The following is a 5000-nucleotide window of genomic DNA, read 5'->3' as shown; positions in this document are numbered from 1 at the left end:
GCATCAGCGTGGAACTCCTTCAGTTCCAGACTCTATCAGAGGCATGAGAACCATCTAATTTTTTGGACTTTTAAGACAAATTTTAAACGAGACAATTTCGAATGTTTTCTTAACAAAAGAGTTTGTGTGTATGCATCGACGTCACCATGAAAGAAGTGTGTACGGTTAATAAACTTGGTCAACAAATTGCGGTAAAGAATAGACCTTCTGACAGCTTTCACCCGGCAATAGTTCAATAGCCAGGCAAATGGGAAACCGAATCCAGTGCAATTGTAAGAAGAGATGTAAATATCTGGCATTACGGAACAACGAAGTCCGAAGCATTTTGGGTGGTAAATCATCAGAAGACGGTTTTTGGGCTCACGTTGGGTCAATCGTGAATGAAACGCTGAATAAGACCTTGATTTCGAGAAGCACGGAGTCTTAAAAAGTCCTCTAAATAATTGTTACTGAAATAAACTCAAAACTGTTAAAACGGTACAGAAATTATTCATTTACCTTTGACGGCTGGTATGAAGGTTGTCAATTACCACGTTACGCGGGGTCGGATAATTGAACCTGATCGAATAAATGTCCTCGATGCAAATTAAAAATGTGGATAAGACAAAAAAACAAAATTTTAATATATTTTAGGGTAAAAATAACCGGTAATATAAAAACGACGTTTCAACCTCGCTTCGGTTGAAAGTTGTAAGTAAAAATTAACATATATAATGGCGGAAAAGTCGCACTAATATTCACACAATATAGAAATGGTACAATTGTAAAAGAAAAATAACTCACCTGATAACTGATTACATACAACAATTAAGGAAAATGTAAAGCCAGGCAAAAACCATTTCAAAAATTAACAAGTCAAATTAACTGAAATGTTCAGCGTGACTCAATAAGTGCAAAAGCATTTACGTGTAAATAATATGTTTCTTATTGTATTTCATGATACATTTTTAGCATTTTGTTTCTTGTATGTAAGTAGTTATTTCTTTTTTTGCATTCATGATTTTAATATTAAAGAAATATTACAAATTAAGTAACTTTTACATCTCTTCTATATGTGATCCAAAAGGTCTAGATAGCAACAGAAACATATACAGTCGTAGAAACAGTGCAACTTTCTTTAATTTACCAAACATGTTTCGACGGTACACCTGTCATCGTCAGAGTTACAAAGTTTGGATTTCATGATTGCTCCTGTTCCGGGCATCCAACCCAGTCCTAAGCAGTCATGAAGGAAAAACTCGTGAAACCAATTATTTCTACCATCCTCAACAAGAAGCCACCCCCACCTACAGTCCCTCCACCAGAAGAACTGGTTTCTATGTTTTTCAAATGGGTCGAACCATCGGATACGTATCAGGGTTGTGCATGCCTCCCTTACTTCAGTGGCCTAACCGAACCTCTTTCAAGATTACTCCGCAACCATGAAATCCGCGTTGCCAACAAGCCGTTCAAAACTCTTCAACAAGAATTCCCGTCCCCAAAGTACCGACAACCTTCAGATCTCCAATGTGATGTTGTTTATAAAATCCCATGTAAAGACTGCTCTTGGAACTACATAGGAGAAACCGATGCTTCCAAAACCCGTAAAAAGGAACATCAACGAAACTTGAAAAACTACACAAAGGGCTCAAATGTTGCTAACCATGCGTGCCTAAATAATTATCCATTGACTTTGATAATGCTTGCGTTATGGACAAAGGAAATTACCGCGTTCGACAAAGACTAGAATCTTGGCACACAGCTAAAACTGTTGACGCGGGTAATAATTCAAAACCGTTGCCTAGGCAATACTCCATTTTACTGTAATTAGACTTCATCTACATTTAATTTCTTAGCTCTTTTCACACCCTTAGTGTATTAAATTGTTTCTGGTCGTTGTAGCCTTATATTGTTCTTTATATTTCATGAAAATAATCTCAGTATAAATGTCTTTTAAAATACACCTTCACTGTGGACATTCGTCTCCTTTTAGCGGCGCTATAGCGGTTCAAAGTCGGCCAAAATCCCATACATTTACTGTAAATTTAGACTTGTTTGCCCCCCAGCCAAGATAGCGCCAAAAACCGTGGAAGGGTCTATCCCGGCTCTCAACTTTGTACCCATTGTGAGTTGTCCGCTGACTTCAAAGTATTTGATGATCAGAGGATCATCCACCAACCATCCAAAAAATCGAGATATGACTCGAATACACAAGTGCCCAGGACCGTCCGCGTCAAGAATAGTGTGCTGCTCGCCTCATGGCTCGCAGCAATGTCCTTGCTTTTAAATTAACGGCAGCAATGCCGCTGCCATCTTGCAGTGCCGTTTTGAATCTGTACAACTGGTGTTAAACAAACATGGATAATTTTGCCACAAATAAGTCAGTGTCACTTCTTCATTGTAACTCCACGCACGGCTTTTTCAGGATCGCTTTTTCTCCGCCATAACGCTGCGAAAAAGTTCGAAAACCTTGCGATACGCTGTAAAACCGCATTAAAATCGAATCCGGTTTACTTGTGCGAATTTTAGATTGCACTTGAGCGCGACAAAATTTGCATCAAGTTGCTCCGACAAAAATCGAATGTGTAAACGGGCCTTCATATGTGAAAGCTCTTTGTTTTTTTTTCAAAAAAAAAAAGTCTTCACGTTTTTACTAAGATATGAAGGTTAACCAGACTAAAAAGTTTTCGCAAGTTTATTAAAGAACAATTCGAGCACAAGAAATGCAAATTATTTGATTACACCTGACGTCACGACGGTAAAACTTAAGCCTACATTTTTCTATTGCTTTAGAATAAGAACCTCCAATGGAAATCAGATTTGTTTTGCTTTTTTTTTATAATTCAAGTCATAATACATACTGGAATTTCTTCATGAATTGAAATTTTGGATCTATGCTGGCTTGTTTAATAATAACAATGGCCGTTTTTATACTCGGCTAGAGACGCATAATTCGTCTGGGACGAACTTGGGCAAACATTTTTTGCGCGTCTGTTAAATTCGTCTAGTATAAAGACGGCCACAAGACGCATTATACGTCTGGAGGAAGAATCGTCTTCGAAGACGCACTAAACTGGAAAGTTCGTCCAGACACATTATGCGTCTAGTGCCCGTCTTTATACTAGACGAATTTAGCAGACGCAGAAAAAATGTTTGCCCAAGTTCGTCCAAGACGAATTATGCGTCTCATATAGTTCCTCCCACTTTACACTAGAGGGATAACATGAGAGACGCATAATTCGTCTGGACGGATTATGCGTCTCTAGTATAAAAACGGCCAACAACATTTCATGCTAGAGCTAATGTAGAGGATATAGCGGAACAAACTTAAGAGAAGCCTGATGCGCTGCAGTCAGGCCAAGTGTCAAGTAGGGTGAACTGACCAAGCTATGTTACAAACTGAAAGACATTTGTAAAAACGCAAGTGTGTGTTTATATCAGTGAATGGCATTCCAAGATGTTCAAAAGGTCAGAATGGAGACATCTAATTCTCTGTACAGTGACCGTACGTGCAAGGACGTTAACGAGAGAATAGTAACGGAGTATCGGATAAGAAAGAAACATGTAAAGAAAAAGGAAAAAGAAAGAATAGATCATTGGAAACCGCGGAATGAACTGTGACGATGAAACATTGAGTCTTTAATGGGATTGGATGGAGTCGTTTGCTGTTGTAATTTTCCCGTGCAGAGTGAAGGCACAATGATTTTGAGGTATAGTTTTATTTGAAATGTTTGTCATCAGTGCCAATCATCACGGCTTGTGACTTCAGCCCTCGTTTTGGTTAAATCAGGCAGAGATCCCGGCTTCCTTATATGTGCTCTGAGTTGAATTAATGTAACTGGTATTGTAACTACGTGCTATCGAATGTAAAGAACAGGTTGCGAGAATGTATACTAAACTAATTTCCTTACAACTGTTGAATAAAATGAAGCAGTTTTCAATTGATGCAATAGGGTCTCTTTTCTCTATCCATGAGCCTTTCAATTCTCGTATATGAATGTAGGTTAAAAAAAATGGCCGTCATTGATCTGTCATCCACCTTTTTGCATTATCAACAGCAACTAAAGACACCACGCTGACAATGTTCTGTCCCTCAAAATCAATTTAACAATCATCGTCGCCCCTTTAACCTAAGCAACTAAAACACATATAGCCAGATACAATATCAAAATCGACGGATTCTTCATTATATTGGCTAAAGCTCTAGCACCTGGCATTGTGGATCACTTTGTGGATGACGTTTAGATAATATTCTAAACAGGAAAAAGATATAGGGAACCATATTTGGTTTGTTACGCTCACTTCAAGTCTTCGACATCACAGAGTGATAACGATATCGCTACTGTATCTTACTAAAAATCCGTTCCATAATCAACATGCTGTAAGGCAGGAACATTTGTTAAACCCGCGCGAAATGAGAACCTGGATTTGGATCATTGACTGGTGTCTTACCATTCTGGCAATAAGTGGAAATGGAGTTGTTATCTTTCTCGTGTTGAGCAAACGACAGCTTCACACCAAAACCAACGCAATTCTCACCTCGCTTGCAGTGGCGGATTTTTCCGTGGGCATATTTGTTGTTCCCCTCTTACACTTTTGCGAAATTACAAAAAGCTGCAAAAACGTGAATGGTCCTCCGCTAGCTATGCTTACTTGGGTTAACTTGATAAGATGGTTATTCGTTGACGCTTCCGTAATAAACTTGTGCAGTCTGGTCTTGGATCGCTACATCGCAGTTGTCAAGCCCTTTGCGTACTTACGTTTTATGACTCGTCGTCGTGTCATCTGCATTATTTCCTTGGCTTGGGTCATTGCAATTGTTCCATTGATTTTCCCAACAGCGGCGATAGTTTTTTCCAACCATGTCTTTTTTACAATCTATTCTCTTATTGTTGCCATTTTTTATGAGTTTCTTCCGTGTGTTATGCTAGCATTCTGTCTTTTATCAATGGTGCACGTCGTATTTAAGCATAGAAGAGCCGCCCGTACTTTAGCAAGACAGTTACGTTTTAACCATAAAA

At 38.7% G+C, this 5000-nt stretch overlaps 1 long non-coding RNA gene across 1 annotated transcript in view; it reads left to right on the top strand.

Moving 5' to 3' along the window:
* LOC138007518 (uncharacterized) overlaps nucleotides 1-5000 on the top strand; it is a 318730-nt gene that overhangs the window by 301940 nt on the left and 11790 nt on the right. The window lies entirely within an intron of this gene.

The sequence above is a fragment of the Montipora foliosa genome, chromosome 6 (assembly GCF_036669935.1).
Source record: "Montipora foliosa isolate CH-2021 chromosome 6, ASM3666993v2, whole genome shotgun sequence".
Classification (NCBI taxonomy): Eukaryota; Metazoa; Cnidaria; class Anthozoa; order Scleractinia; family Acroporidae; genus Montipora; species Montipora foliosa.
This window is presented reverse-complemented; position numbering and strand designations above follow the sequence as displayed.